At 36.7% G+C, this 17,374-nt stretch overlaps 1 pseudogene; it reads right to left on the bottom strand.

The window, feature by feature from the left end:
• Positions 1-1,997: 1,997 nt before the first annotated feature.
• Positions 1,998-2,755, bottom strand: LOC132057666 (dehydrodolichyl diphosphate synthase CPT3-like; annotated as a pseudogene).
• Between the last annotated feature and the right edge of the window lie 14,619 nt (positions 2,756-17,374).

The following is a 17,374-nucleotide window of genomic DNA, read 5'->3' as shown; positions in this document are numbered from 1 at the left end:
TTTGAAGGGAAAATCGTGCAATTTTATCCGATATCAAACAAAAAATCAAAAGAAACCTTTAGAAAAACACATAAATATGCCAATGAAAATGTAATACGCTTACGGTCAAGCATGGGCGGAGTAACCCCTACAGGTTCAATAAAAATCAGTACCTTTGGTTCAAACCTTGTATTTATATAAAAATTATTCAATATATATAAATACTTTTACCAGAGGATTATGGGTCAAGTTCCGTTAAGTATAACGCGGCTTTGATCAAAATGTACAAAAAAAAAAAAAAAAAAATCTCATTTTGATGTGTGATTTTTTGCTAACAAAGAGATCAACTTGATAACCATCATCACAAGATCCTATCTATAAATGCAATCAGTGACCATCTTCCCAAAATTCACCAACCATGAGTAATCAACAGATTTGGAAGCCTATTTAAGTTGACAAATAAAAGAAACAATTCCATCGATGAAACAGTGATAATGATAACACATAAAAATAAAATTATAAAACCAAGGCATCCCATCAATTAGTTAAAATAGTGATGTAACTGCACAAACACATCTTAGTGTTATCTGAACAACTTGCTTGAGATAGAAGCAAGCATCACAACTAATTTCCATGTCCCTTCACCTTCAATCATTATCAGTGGTTCTACCTAGAGGATAACAAATTCACAATGTCATTTAGAAACACTTCCACAAGATGTCAAAGTCTGAGGTTATAATCAAACGGCAGTTGATAGGGGCTGAGACTCACAAGTGCTTCTTTTTGGTTTACCATCCGGAGTTCAGTACCCACATTCGAGCCCCGACTAATCTAAGGTTCGCGCCCCATAAGACTCATTTAAGAGGGAAGACGCTCCCTAACAAAGTTTTTTTCATACCAATTAAGGCTCAAATCTGAGACCTCTAATTAAGATGGAGAGATCCTATCTATCCCACCACAACCGTTGTTGGTAATCACAAGCGCTTAATCAGCCTCAGTCAAGAGTAGCTCAAGAACTCAATAGGATTTGTTAGATTAAAAAGTTTGGATATGGTTATAAGGTTATTTCAAAATCACAAATGGTCTATAAGAATCCAAACCTACATAGAGGGTAAACCTATATGTGAACTTCTTGTGCAGTATTTTTGAAGGGAGAGAGATCAATTATTGACGACGAATTGCTTGCGGAGCTGTGGTTTTATAAAGCATTGTTGCAGAATTTATTGTAGAAAAATTCGAAGTAGGAGTGATCTTGATGCAGCTAGATGTGAAACTATTATTGTTGATGATTTAGTTAGGTTTAAACTTTACTTGAGAGAGAACAAATAATTTGATTTGACATTATTTAATTTTGTTCACAATACTTATATATTGTTAATTTTTTCTTTGGTTAGGCTATTAAAAGGTATTTACTTTACATACATTTCATGTTTCTAAAGATTGACAATTATGAATGTACAAATTGAATACAAATATGCCATGATAAAATAAATATAAAATTGAAGCTAATATTAATTGAAATGTTGAAAATTTTACTGTGAAATTCGCATTTTTTTATTGATAAAATAAGCATAAATGTCATAAATTTATTTTATTGATATTGACCAAAACGTCAAATTTAAATCTGACATTTTACAAATGTCATAGGTAAATGTTGTAAATTTTTTACCAACATTAATCTAAATGTCAAGAATTTTAAGTGACATTTTATATCTGTCATAAATAAATGTCATTTATTTCTTACCAACATTTATCTAAATGTTGAAAAATTTAAGTGACATTTTATATGTGTCATAAATAAGTGTCGTTTATTTCTTACCAACATTTATCTAAATGTCAGAAAATTTAAGTGACATTTTATATATGTCGTTTATTTCTTACTGACACTTACCTAAATGTCGGGAAATTCCCGACACTCAAATTTACGACATTTGACACAAATGTAAATTAAATGTCGGTAAACGAATTTGTGACATTTAAACAACTTAAGACGACATTTATATAGTGTCGTCGTATGTCTACTTTCTTGTAGTGAGAAAGTTGCTTAACCGAGTTGCTCCAGAAGTCCGTATAATAATATCTGGATCAGGACAAACTGACATGTACATATGTCTGTCAACATTTGTCACACCAATAAGGTGTTCATCGTTGTCCTTCCCATTTTCTTTGGGTCCAATTAAATTGCCGCCAGCATTAATTGCTTCTAGTTTTCTAATCTCATCCCATTTTTCTTCACAATATTCTTGAACAGCATGCACAATCTCATCTGTTGAAATGCAGGCAATACAAATAGATAATACAGCTTTTGAATTACATGCTGTCTTTACCATTAGCCCTCTCGGCTGCTGACCTGACAGGGTCACTCTGAAGTTTTAAAGTAAATCCTAATCCCAAGGCGGTTTATAATGCTCTCCTCTTTAATTAATTCATCAATCTTTTCCTGCATCAGTTTCATTAGCTAGTGATACAACTTCTTCAGACCTTCGTTTTAAGTTATGAACGCTGAAGGCATAAACAGTTATGTATTTACCAAGCTCGTAACAATATCTTAGCATGTTGATAAGAGCTGAAAATCCTGCCCTATGTCCATCACTATCTAGATGTGACGAGGAACAGGACCCGCATTAATTACAGAAAATATACATTGGCGAAAAAAACTGCTAATATTTTCAAATAGACGGCCCACTCTTTTGCCTTTCAGACCTTCCATATCAACCCTCCAACTAGTGCTAGATCATGCACCAAGATCAACCTAATCAAACGTTAGAGAATTTGGTCTCAAACAGCCCACGGTAGCATGAAAACCGAGCAGAATAAAATCAATTCTTTTCAGCCGTTAAAGTGAAATGCAGAACAAGAGAAAACATCAGGGAAGTAAGTTGATGAGCTACTTCCAGTCATGCACTAGACTCCCAAGTTTTTTATAATGGCTTCTTGAACTCTATAGTAGGACAACTGTTTTCAGATGGCCTAATGCATTCTTCATGTCTCAATAATATTCTTTGGAATTTCTTGATTTTCTCCTGATTTTAGAAATAGCTTTGGAATTTTCTAAATAGAAATAGCGGGAGCTTAGTGCACCGTGCAGCCCTTTTTTTTAGCTTTGGAATTTTCTGTCAGTTATCAAAAAAAGGAACTATCTTTTAATACATTCATGGAAAGATTCTCTTTTTAGATTCTCTTTTACAACATTTTCTTGCTGCTTGAGTTTCACTTTTGCTGAAAGTGCAATGAGCATTATAACGAATTTGCTAACATTAGTTAAAGGGCAGCTAAGGTCTGATAAAATGTGTTCCCGTTACGCGCGAGCCCGGGGAAGGGCCGCAGCCTTACCCCAACATTGGTTGTGCTCATAAAACTGTGTTAATTTCTAGAGGTGGTAGGCTTTTTTAATGTTTCCATTACTCCCTTAAGAAAAATGTAGAGCAACAATTGTTGACTATAATATCACCTATAGTAACTTGTAAACTAGTTCGTGATTTGAAGATATAAAACTATAGTGGCTCAAAAGTACTCTTGAATGAGAAATGAGCTTATGACATACAACAAGTAAGTAGGGGTGTACAACGCAAACCGACAAACCGAACCAAATTGATAAACCGAATCAAACCGAGAGAAAAACCCGACTAGCTAGTTGTTTGGTTTGACTTGGTTTGATGTTGAAAAAAAAAAGAGACCATAATTGGTTTGGTTTTAGCTAAAAAAAGTCAAACCGAACCAAACTGACCGACATTACCTGTATTCAATTTTTAAAATATTTTATACATAAAAATATTTATTTGTAATGTAATTTGTAAATATTTCTTAAATTTTTTCATAGTTTTTTGTCTTTTATAATATTATTTTAAGCTTGAACTTAGAATTTTGAATGCCAATAAGTTTTATATCCCGTAGATGTTAGTAACTCAAATAAAGTCCAAATCAAAACCAACTCAACATATGCTAACAAAAGAAATTCAATTCTAACACTAAGAATAACAGTAATGTTGGATATCTATTCTTTTGTTTTGCATAATTGATTTAGAGCGTAAAAATACATAGTTTAATTTTTCTTTTTCATGTAATTAATACTTATTAGCCGTACTTATTTTAGCATAACTTAGTATTTAGATTAAAGTCATTTTCTTTATACCTTATTAATTAGTAATACTTATTTTAATCGATTTTTTATTTTTTTTTGTTGAATATTTTAATACGATGTCATCACCCATCTCATATTTTGTGTTATTTTCTTAAGAAATACCTTAGTTATATAGTTGTATCTTACTGGGACTAAAAAAATATTTGAAGTAAAAGTCATATGTTTTGTATGAAGACTTTTTCGAAACAAATCAAAAAAACCCTAAAAAACCGAATAACTTAAAAAACTTAAGTTGAAAACCCGAATTTTATTGGTTTGGTTTTGTTTATAAATTTAAAAACCCGACGCAATTGGTTTGATTTGGTATTTAAAAAATCCGAATCAACCCAGTCCATGTACACCCCTAAACTGCAAGTGCAATAACTAGTGTAGTTTTCAACAAAAGGAGGGCTTTAGTTTTCAAGACTACATAAGCGGTATATATTCCAAAGGGGCAAATTAAATACGAAATAATGCAATCACACTCTCCATTTTCAGAATATAAAAAATTCCAGTGGCTGATTAAATCAAAGACTTGTTAGCGACTCAAGAAAGAAGGCAAACGACAAATACCCAGAACTAAGACGAACACAACATGCATTTACAAATAGGCAGACTTCAGTAAAACATGCAAAGTGAATAGCATGTAATTAAGACAGATTTTAGTCAAGCAGGCATAGAATAACATTGCAGGGCATTTAAAGTAAAGAGAAGTGTCCTTTGAAGTCTGATCACCCTCCCTTCGGATCTGGAAGTTCGATGATAGTTTCTGTTGATTGGTCGAAGAGGGGTCGCCGGCAGACCCTTTTCGACAAAATGGTCACTTACATTTGAGGTTATTTTATGTTCATTAGCAAGAACAATACTATCAAAATTGACCCTTTTTTAATTCTTACAAAAAATGATCCAAACTTCTCTCTGCCTTTGTATATATATTTGTATATATTAGTATATATTAGTATAAGTGTCTGTATATATTTGTATATGTCTGTATATGTTTGTATATTTTGGGCTATTTTTTTGCAATGTAAGTGACCAACTTATATATTTCTGAAATTTTTCCTTTTAATTACTAATATAAATAATGTAGTAAAATAGTATAATAACACAAAAATGATCAAAAAATACATTAATAATTTTCAAAATTAAAAACATTATTGAAGAAACTCATAGAAAACAAAACTTCTAACATGAATTTTAGTATAAATAATGAAATGATATAAAAGCTATTCTGAGTTGCAAATCAACTCTAATATCTGAACTTTTAAACTATAAGAGAATCACAATTTCTTAAAATATATTACTATCATACTATGCAATTTATCTCCCTAAAAGAAAATAATCAATACACTTTATCAGTATTATAATTAAAACATCAATACTTTATGGATTACCTGCAGTGGTTGGGAAATCGAAGAAAAAAAAATGTTGGAGTTTATTAAAGATAGAGTGAAGGCTAAAATAAAAGGTTGGAAAAATATTTTCTTAAGCCTTGCAGGAAAAGAAGTGATGCTTAAATCTGTCTTATCTGCTATTCCTTCATATGCTTTATCGTGTTTTCAATTTCCGGATACTTTGTGTAAGGAGATCACTACTATTTTCTCTAATTTCTGGTGCGGTCATGACGAGGATAGGAGAAAAATGCATTTTGAAAAATGGGAAAATCTTTGTCTAGCTAAGTCTAAAGGAGGGATAGGATTTAGAGATTTAAAGTCCTTTAATCAAGCTTTATTGGCAAAGCTTGCTTGGCGAATTTTAACTCAAGAAGATTCTCTACTTTTTAAAATTCTCAAAAGTAAATATTTTCAACGTACTTCCTTTCTTAAAGCCACGTGTTCGTCTGCTAGCTCTTGGATATGGAAGAGTATTATTTGGGGTAGAGATCTATTACAAAAAGGTATTAGATGGAGGGTAGGATCTGGTGATAATATTCAAGTTTGGACGGATCCTTGGATTCCCAATTCATGTGGGTTTAGGCCTAGACATTTTCATGCTCAAATGGATATAGAGTTAAAAGTGAAGGATCTTATAGACCACAATACTTACACTTGGGAGATGCAAGATTTACAGAATTGGTTTTGTATGGATGACATTAATGCTATAGTTTCTATTCCTATTTCAACCATTGGGTCGCCGGATAGGATTATTTGGCATCATACAAAGTCTGGCAATTATGAGGTAAAATCGGGATACCACTTAGCTAGAGAAATTGTTAGATGTCGAGAAGCTAGAAGCGATAGACCTCAAGCGAGTAATCAATCTTTTTCAAAACAGTTTTGGGATTTCTTATGGTCTATGAATATAAAAAACAACTATAAGCATTTTATTCGGAAATGTATTATGAATGTGTTACCTGTTAATCATGTAGTTGCTAAAAGATTAAAACATACTTGTAAGGTGTGTAAGGTTTGTGGTATTGAAAGTGAAACGATTGATCATATGCTTTTTAGATGCCCCAAAGCACAATTGGTTTGGAGAATATGTCCTATTAATTGGCCTAATATAGATAGTACTATGGATTTTGCTAGATGGTGGAATGATATTTTTGATAATGCTAATCAACATCCTGATTCTATTGATCTTGCCAAATTAAGTGTTTCAATTATGTGGCAAATTTGGAAGGCTAGAAACTCAATGAGCTTTAATGGGGATATCTTTGAACCGAATGATATTGTAAAAAAGGCACTTTTTTATTTCCATGAATATGAAAATAATTTGCTTACTACCTTTTCTCCTACGCTTGTATCTGATAATACTACTGATAAAAATATTATTGTGGCACAAGATGGCATTGTTGTGTTTGCAGATGCGAGCTTGCAAAAGGAGAAAAAGAAGGCAAGCATTGGTGTTGTAGCAATGGATAGCTGTGGAAATTTGCTTCATGCCTTTGGCACACCAATTCAATCTGTTGGGAAGGCCATCACTGCTGAAGCCCTAGCAATACGTGAAGCACTGAAGAGCGCCAAAGAAAATGGATGGTCAAAAGTGCAAATATTAACAGATGCAAAAACTGTGGTGGATATGATATGGAAAAGAAGTGTAGTTTCGTGGGAGATAAGAGACTACTTGTGAAGATATCTGGAAGCTTATGAGTTTCTTTGAAGACGTACATGTTGTGTATATTCCTAGATCTTGGAATATGCTAGCGCATAATTTAGCCAAGTTTTCTATTTTGTTGCTACGTAAGGTTACTTGGGTTTCTGTTTTTCCTAGTTGGATTGTAACTGATGCTGTTGCATCTTTTAACTCCTTGAGACCGTTTATGCATTAATACAATAAATTTGTTTATTGTCAAAAAAAAAAAATACTTTACGGATAAAAATAAAATTACCTTCAAATAGCTAAATAATAAATATGATAATTTTGAGACATGGGTCAAAAACATGAAGCCAATGACAAGTGAAGATGTAAAATTCGGCTATGTATTTTAAAAATAAATGTTAAGTGCTATTTACTCTCACGGTGCTCTCAAATAGTGAATATGCAATACTACGACTTGTTATTTGAGTTATTCTCAATCTTCTTATTTCCATAGATGATAAAACTATTAAGCATCATTCATTTATTAAAGAATTACGAGGATCAACGCTGTTAATTAAGAAATTTGACACACAATCTGTGTAAGAACTGTTAGGCGAGCCAGGAGCGTTGGGCAACCTAAACAGTTCCTGTAGGTTGAGCCCCTTTTTCAAGGAAATATAAAATAGCAGGAACATTTAAATAAGTTTGATTCTTTATCGAATCATAAAAACCCACTTTATAAAGATCTTTTCCTTCTCTTCGGGATCAAACATCAATTGAACGATTCGATAGACGGCTCATTGGGATAGATGTAGATGAACAACATCCCCCAGAAACGTATAGGAAGCTTTCTCTTCGTACGGCTCGAGAAAAATGATTGATTCGAGGTTTTGTCTCTGTATGGAATTCTATCTAAGAATAAGTGTGTTTAGGGTGTACAATCGGGCGCTTAGAGCATAAGCCTCACAGAACTAAGCCCCACACGTAAGCCTTGAGGAGTTTTACTAGTGCCTCGCCTCGGGGCGAGCCCCTGGGCGAGTCCCAAAACTGTCTTTTAAAACACAGATTAAAAGTTAGCACTTGTAGTTTCTTATATTTAACAATTTAAGTTAGTTAGATTTGACGTAGTAAACGATAGGGAAAAAAATTCTAGCCATAAACATCAAGAAAGTGTCTTTAAATTCTAAAATATGCAATATAAAAAAATACGCTAGACATGATGAAAAAATATTTTAAAAAATAGTAGAAATTATACCACAAAAAGCTGCACCAAACTCTAGAAAAAGTTTTAAAATATTAAAAACTACAAAAATTATACTTGTAAATGTGAGTTCCCTCTAATTTCTTTCTTTTTCATAGTTCGGGCAAATCTAACAAAGAGTGTTCAGTAAATATTTGACGGAGACTATATATACTCTGACAAACTTAAAAGGACCAAAACTATTCAGTGCATACTTAAGGGATTATTTTGAACTCACCCTTAAACATTATAGACTATGTAGGTTCAGGTCATTTTCTAGACCCTTTTCCAATCTCTACTTAGATCTTTGCTTTCTGGCTGTGTTTGGTACAAAAAGAAAATAATTTCCATCAACAAAATTCTTAAAAAACTAGAACTTTTTAGAAAAAAAGTGATTTTCTTGCTTATAGTAAAAGCATTTACATATAATCCAGATAAACATCGTGATAGTGCTATCACGTACAAGAATTGTTGCACTACATTAACAATAGTAAAGATTTTAAGGGTAGTGTTGTCGTTAAACTTGATCTTGAAAACGTTTTTGATAGAATTGAATGGTCCTTTTTCAAAAGAACTCTTGTTTTCTTCAAATTTCCTCCAAAAATTCAAGAACTTATCATGAGCTGCATCTGCACTAGCCAAATATCCATCCTTGTCAATGGTTCTCCAACCAGTTACTTTTCACCATCTAAAGGCATAAGACAGAGGGATCCCATGTCCCCTTACATTTTCAATCTATGTATGGAGCTTCTCTCAAACTATATTAACCATCAGGTTGATACCCTGCAGTGGAACCCCATTACTATTAGTAAGGATTGCCCTCCTCTCTCCCACATTTCTTAGCAGATGATTTAACATTAATGGCTAAAGCTAATCTCAAAACCATTAATAGTATTTCCCATAGTATGGAGCTGTTTTGCAAAGTCTCAGTACAGAAGATTAACTGCACTAAATCTAAAGTTGTTTTCTCTAACACTGCCCTGATCATCTTAGAAACCATGTTCTTCACCAGCTGCAAATCAGTTCTACTACTCATTTTGGTAAGAACCTAGGATTTCCAATCCTGAATCACAGCCCCAAGTTTAGTGACTTCCAGCATATTATTGATAATATGAAGAAGAAGAAGCTGGCTAGTTGGAAGGTTAACTTCTTAAACCGTGCAGGCAGAATCACTTTAATTAATCCACCCTTAATGCTATATTTGCCTATACCATGCAATATTTCTCCCTATACCATGCAATATTTCTCTCTTCCATCCAGAGGCGGAGCCAGGATTCAGAGCTTGTGGGTTCGGGGTTCTAATTATTTAATGTTACTGGGTTCGTAATTAATAATTTATACATATTTGACAAAAATTCTAATACAAATATATGGTTCGGACAAAAGCTACTGGGTTCGGCCGAACCCCACCGACAGGGCTGGCTCCGCCCCTGGTTCCATCTAAGAAATGCAAGTATATAGACAAGATTCGGAGAAATTTCCTCTGGGGCTCCTCTACCATTAAAAGAAAGTTGCATTATACAAACTGGGACATAGTTACTTCCCGCAAAAGTCAGGGTGGACTTGGTTTGCACAAAGCAAGGGATAAAAACTTAGCAGCTTTAACTAATTTTACCTGGAGACTCTTCACTCACCCCTTTACCCTCTGAGCCAAAGTTCTAATTAGCAGACACCAAAATAAGGCCCCTAACTCAAACTTCCTTCATTTAGAAAAACATTTATGCAGGGAGGGCAAATTTGCTCCAAAGCCATTGCTTGGGCCCCTGCAACTGGCAAAACCATTGATCTTTGGCACTTCAAATGGATTCCTGATCACCCATCCCTCTGGATTATAATTCAAGGGCCCCTTACTCTCACTGAGACCATCTTTAAACTGTCTAACCTTTGGGATGCGGAGAACTGGGACTGGAGCAAGCTATCCTTTCTACTTCCACATTCTATTATAGAATGTGTTGCTTCTATTCAGCCTACTATAGGTACAAATAGAAGAGATACCCCTTACTGATCTTTAAATCCATCTGGGTCCTTCACCACTAGCTCTGTCTACCCTATACTCACATCCACTGCTCTAAACTCAACCTACACCTATCATTGGATTTGGAAACTTCCCACTATGGCTAAGATAAAATCTTCATATGGCAATGTTCTCATAACAGGCTGCCTACCAAATCCTATCTGCACCACTTAGGCATTAATGTAGAGCCAAATTTTACTATTTGCAATCATGGATCAGAAATTATTGCCCGTATTCTCTTCCATTGTCACATTGCAAAAAAGTTCTGGCTTGACTTTGGGCTCAATATATACCAAATGCCATTAGACAGCCCCCTTTGGCTATCAGCCATTCATGAACTTAATATTCCCTTGCCTAATTTGAAGCTGAACGGGACTGAAATATACCCCTTTGTGCTCTGGAACCTTTGTTTAAATCGAAACCATAATGTATTCAATGACACCAACAACTTCCTCTCTAAGGATCTTGTATTTAAGAGGGCTACTGAATTTAAGCAAGCTACCAATCAATCCAGCACCTCTTCTGCCCACAAAACAGGTTCTTCAAATAGAATTTACCACTCCAGGGCCATTACAAACTAAACATCGATGGTGCCCACTCCAATAGGAAGACTTATGGAGGTCTTGGAGGAGTAATTCGAAATGATGAAGGAGTATGGATTCTTAGCTTTGCAAAGAGGCTACCACCATGTGATCACCTTTCAGCAGAGTTACTTGCCTTACAACATGGCCTCTAGCTTGCTTACACCCATAAGCTTGTACCTCTTATCATTGGAGCGGACTCAACTGAAGTCCTACACCTTCTACAGCATCACCACCCTATCTATATTAATATTATTCTTCAATGCAAGTCCCTATTGAAGAAGTTGGGGAATCCAATGGTCCAGCATAATTTTAGGCAAGGCAATAAAGTCGCAGATGTTTTGGCATCACAAGCTTCCAAGTAGCAGCTCTCTTCCCAGAACACTTTTGTGCACCCTGCTAATGAAGCAGTTAGCTCTATGGTGTATGCAGATAAATTAGGACTTGCAACTACTAGACAAATCTCCCTATCTATGTGTAATAGCTTAGTTAAGTACGGTAACCTCAGTGTACTAGCATGCAGTACCGATGCACTCCCTCCTACTACTACTACTAATGTAACGCCTTAGCAGTTATAATATAATCGCGTTTTAACCAAAAAAGAGATCAAAATTTACTGTGTTTTGTAAATTTTTATTTTTAAAGAAATGAAATAAGGGTAGATCATTTATGTTGGTGGCGATAATACTGATGGTGAATGTGCTTGTGACGTTGGGTGGTGGAGGAAGAAGGGTTGATGTGATGAGTTGACATGTCATGTGGCTACTATAATGGGTTACCAGAGGAATGACAAATTTGAGCCGCTTTTATGACGTTAGAAGCATATAGGGACTAATTGTATAACAGAGGGTAATATTACACATATTTCAATAGTAGAAGGGCAATATGACTGATTTTCCCTGATTTGAACTATGCACCTAAGCAATTGAAAAGATCCAACTATACCCCCTAAATAATTAAAAAGGGTTCAAATTTACCCGATGTTGCTTCCACCATTAGTATGAGGGGCATATTGATTTTTTGTAATTGTTCGGAGTTATATTTGAGGTAAAAGATAACGCAGAGGCTTTATGAACTAATAAGTTAGACATATACTAGCAAACACAAGCTTTATGACATTTTTAGTCCGGGTCCGATGTGTGTATATGTACATTTTTTTGCACGGATTGCCCTTCTTTTGGGGTGGTCTTTAAATTTTGCCCCTCATATATGTGGTCTTTAAGTTTTGCCCTTCGCTTGAAAAGGTGGGCGAATATCTGAGGTTTTGGGTTCGAACCCCCGCTCAGGCATAAAATAACAAAATAATTTCGCAAGGCAAGACTGGGGAGCGTGTATGCCGGATCCGGCAAAACTAAAAGTCTGCCCTGTAAGGCAGAACTTTTCCTGAAGGCATGGGGCAGACTTTTAATTAAGGCAAAACCAAAAGTATGCCCCATAAGACAGAACTTTTCCTTAAGGTATAGACTTTGCCTTATAAGGCAAACTTTTAGTTATGCCTAAAGGAAAAGTTTCGCCTTATGATAAGATACTTTAATTATGTCTTATGGGGCACACTTTTAGTTAAGGCATAACTAAATGTATACCCAGAAGACGAAACTTTTCCTTAAGGCATAACTAAAAGTTTGCCTTGAAAAGTAAAATAAAATAAAATATATGCCTCAAGGCAAAGTCTGCCCCCTCCCAAGAGAGCGAAATTCAAACTCTGCCTTGCGAATTCTTTTTAAATTTTTGACTGAGCAGGGATTCGAACCCGAAACCCATGGATTTTAGGCGAAGGGCAAAACTTAAAGACCAACAATTTGAGGGACAAAATTTAAAGACCACCCCAAAAGAAGCAGAATTGCCCGTATATGTATATAAATAGTACACAAGGGCGTATGCAACATTCAAGGTGGGCTTCAATTTAACCCCTAATTTTCGGTGCGGAGCATAAATTTATGTGTAAAAATTTATTAAAATTGTAATAAATAGTAGACATAGACCCATTACTTTTAAAATACAATGGTTCAACTAAGAATCCTGAAAGGCTAAACCCATAAAGTTTAAATTTTGGATCCGCCTCTGAATTCGTACATACTTAGCAGCAAATCCATGCAATAATTTTAAGCATGTCCTTGGTCGATTAAAAATGTCCTAATAAATTTATAAAAAAGAAGGTCTAAATATACCTCTACATAATTTCTACCATAAGTACGAGGGGCATATTTAGATCATTTTAATTATTTAGAGGTATATTTGAAACACAAATTTTGCCTTGTTAAGATTAAGTGATTTCTTCAATTGTGATGGTAATTTAACCTTTTCTCTCTCCTCTCTCTCTCTCTCTCTCTCTCTCTCTCTCTCTCTCTCTCTCTCTCAATGGTAAGTTAAAAACTCCCCACCCCACCCCACCCCACCCCACCCCCTCCTTCCTGGCAGCGAACCACCCCCCGGTGGGTATAGGGTACTTTTCCGGCTAGGCCTCCTTCTTTTTCTCTCCTTCTCTCTTCTCTTCTCTTCTCTTTTCCTTTCTTTTCTTTGTTTTTTTGCCTCTTGTCTTCTCGTTTACGCACTCCGGAAACCTCCGCCGATGGGGTTTTCGGCGGTGAACAATATTACTCACGGTGAACGATACTCACACGGCGGTGAACGGTAACTTCCGACGGCTAACGGGTTTTTTTATTTTAAAATTATTTTCACCGGAGTTGGTACCTGCGGTGGCTCATATTAATTCATGTGTCTTTTAACCTTGTTAAATCTTGCACACTACACATTCTTGACTCTGACTTTAAATTCTTGGCTTTATTCCTTTAGCTTATAGTGCTATCTTTCTTGTCATAGTAACCTGACTTGCATATAGTCTCTTGATAACTGTGCTTTAGTATTGATTCTTGTTTGTTTTAGATAAATTTTTGATTTGCTTTTATTTCCCTTAGTGGCTATAGTGAGTGATGGTAGACTAGGGTCATGTTCTAGGTCGGGGACGGGGGCTAGGGTTAGAGGGTAAGTGGGGTCGGAGCGGCTAGGTTGAGAGTAGGGTCCCGGGAACATTGGGACTTTGACGGGAAGTCCATAGAGCTAGTTAAGATTCTTAAGGAGAGGAAGATTAATATAGCTTGCGTCCAAGAGACCAAATGGGTAGGATCTAAAGCTAAGGATGTGGACGGGTATAAGTTATGGTTCTCGAGTAAGTTAATGTATAGGAATGGGGTAGGCATTTTTGTAGATAGTGAGCTAAGGGACCAGGCCGTAGAGGTTAGAAGGATCAATGACCGGATGATGGCGGTTAAGTTAGCTGTGGAAGGGTTTACCTTGAACATTATTAGTGCTTACGCGCCACAAGCGGGCTTGGACGAGGAGGAGAATAGGCGCTTTTGGGAGGATTTGAATGAAGTGGTGGGAGGTATACCGCCCACTGAGAAGTTAATCATAGGAGGAGATTTCAATAGACACATCGGCTCAACCTCGGGGGGGTTATGATGATGAGCATGGAGGTCTCGGCTTCGAAGTCAGGAATGGAGGAGGAGTCTCACTTCTGGATTTCACTAAAGCCTTTGGATTGGTAGTAGCCAACTCGAGTTTCTCGAAAAGGGAGCAGCACTTGGTAACCTTTCGTAGTTCGACGGCTGCGACGCAGATAGACTTTTTGCTCCTTAGAAAAGAGGATAAAGGTCTTTGTAAAGACTGCAAGGTCATTCTGAGTGAGAACCTTACGACCCAACATAAGCTTTTGGTGATGGATTTGGGGATTACGAGGAAGAAGAGGAAGAGGGTAGCGGATGACCTGCCAAGGATCAGGTGGGAGAGTCTGACTTTGTCGAGTGCCCAGGAGATGGGGGAGAAGTTGATGGCTATGGGGGCTTGGGAGAGTAGGGGACACGAGCAGTATGTGGGATAGGACGGCGAGCTGCATTAGGGAAGCAGCTAGAGATGTCCTGGGAGTCTCGAGAGGTCGCCGTGGTAGGCGACGAGGGGACTGGTGGTGGAATGGAGAAGTCCAGGGAAAGGTGGAAGCAAAGAAAGTGGCGTACGCGAGGTTGGTAGACAGCAAAAATGAGGAGGAGAAGCGGACGAATAAGGAAAGGTATAAGATTGCGAGAAAGGAAGCGAAGTTGGCAGTTTCAGCAGCAAAAATGGCAGCTTTCGAATGTCTATACGCAGAACTAGAGGACAAAGGCGGGGGTAAGAAGTTGTTCAGGCTAGCCAAGGTGAGGGAGAGAAAGGCACGGGACCTGGATCGAGTAAAGTGCGTCAAGGACGAGGATGAAAAAGTATTGGTAGAGGAAGCTCTCATTAGATGGAGATGGCAGTCATACTTCCATAAACTCTTGAAGGAGGAAGGTGATAGAGACATTGTGTTGGGAGATTTGGAGTACTCTGAGAGGCGTCGCTACTTTGGGTATTTTAGGAGTATAAAGGTGGAGGAGGTTAAGGGTGTTATTCGCAGGATGCGCAGGGGAAGAGCTACAGGTCCTGACGAGATCCCTGGGGAGTTTTGGAAGAGTGCGGGTAGGGCAGGTTTGGAGTGGTTGACTGGATTATTTAATGTTATTTTTAAGATGGCGAAGATGCCTGAGGAATGGAGGTGGAGTATGACGGTCCCTTTGTATAAGAACAAGGGTGATATTCAAAGTTGCAATAACTATAGAGGCATCAAGCTGCTAAGCCACACTATGAAGGTGTGGGAAAGGGTGGTGGAGATGAGGGTGAGAAGAGGCGTGTCCATTTCAGAGAACCAGTTCGGATTCATGTCGGGGCGCTCGACTACAGAAGCCATCCATTATCATGACCCAACCGGAGGGCTGCGACGGGCACCCGGTGCTAACCCACCCGGGCACCTTTTATCATACTTTCACACTTACATCTAGGTGAGCTACATAGCTAAATCATACTTCATCCCTCATTCATACTATTTCCATTGGGCAACAATACATTTATATCATTATCAACAACTACACCCACAACAATGTACATAAGCCGACAAGGCTAACAAAATGATATCCAAAATATAAGCCGACAAGGCTACATACATCTGACCATATACACATGTCTACGAGCCTCTAAGGAGAGTATTTCATATCATATAGGCGGGACACGACCCTGCCATGCCCATAAATATGTACACAAAAGAATAAGTACCAAAAGCTGTAGCTCCGAATGAAATGGAGCTCCGCTATGTAGTCCCTGAGTAGTAAAGCTATGAGTCAAGCCTGTCTCCCTGGCCACCTGCGGGCATGACGCAACGTCCACAAACAAAAGGACGTCAGTACGAAGAATGTACTGAGTATGTAAAGCATGATCAAAATCATTATGAAAGCATAACAGACAACATAAGAAATAGTATAGGATGGGAGATAGTAGTATCATCGTCATAAACACTTACTTGCTTTTCATAGGGACTTTCCATTTCTAATGCGTGATTGTGTACATACATCTATATCCGTATCCGTATATATATCCGTACTCATTTAACTTTCATATCCATATTAATATTCATATCATATTCGCATTTGCATTCATATTCATATCGTATACATGTCTATATCGTGTACCTAGCATACCCGACCATGAAGGTTCGGTGTTTCACATACTCGGCCATGGCAAGGCTCGGTGAGTATACTTACCTGGCCCTACCAAGGCTGAGGGTTGTCCGTACCCAACTGCAGTGGTGTGCGCGCAATACATATCATACCCGGCCGTATAAGCTCGGTGTTACATAATAATCATACATAGGCACATATACATAAAAGCCCATAATCATCTTTATCATCATTACTATCGTCGTTTCATTACAATTATCCATAAAGGATTACTCATCATATAAGGAATTTAGTACAATCGTAATATATCGAGGATCATGAGCTTAGTAGCTTTTAAAGATAGAATCATTTGGAGGACATCATAGGCTCATAGAAGAATAGATATTTGGCCAAGGAACCATGCCTTATGAAAGAAGGGTTAGCCTTACATACCTCTTTGTTCAACTATTCTACCTCTTGCACGTTCTCCTTCAATGCTCACGTTTCTACCTTCATTAGAGTTATATGCTAACATTAGAAATCGATAGCTTAGCATACTTAACTTAAGCTAGAGAAAATTGGGCATCATTTCCTTTATTTATACAACTTCCGTCATATCATATATCAACTCCCAATCATCTATAATAACATTCATAACATCATAACAATGGTATTTATTCACCTACATTATCCTTACTTCTCAATTCACTTCCAATCATCCATATCCATGGTCATAGCACACGATTACCTTCGTTCATATACAATGTCTATCCCATGTTCTTAACATCATTTATAACATAACCATAATCACAACATATCAAGAATCATGACTCAATCCAAGCTATTACTCAAAAATGACACTATTCCCATATTCATGACCCATTTTCTATATTCTTCTACAATCCAAGTGTTTCAACTTCT

Source organism: Lycium ferocissimum, chromosome 5 (genome assembly GCF_029784015.1).
Source record: "Lycium ferocissimum isolate CSIRO_LF1 chromosome 5, AGI_CSIRO_Lferr_CH_V1, whole genome shotgun sequence".
NCBI classification, from domain to species: Eukaryota; Viridiplantae; Streptophyta; class Magnoliopsida; order Solanales; family Solanaceae; genus Lycium; species Lycium ferocissimum.
Note: the sequence above shows the minus strand (reverse complement) of the source record. Positions and strands in the feature narration are given on the sequence as shown.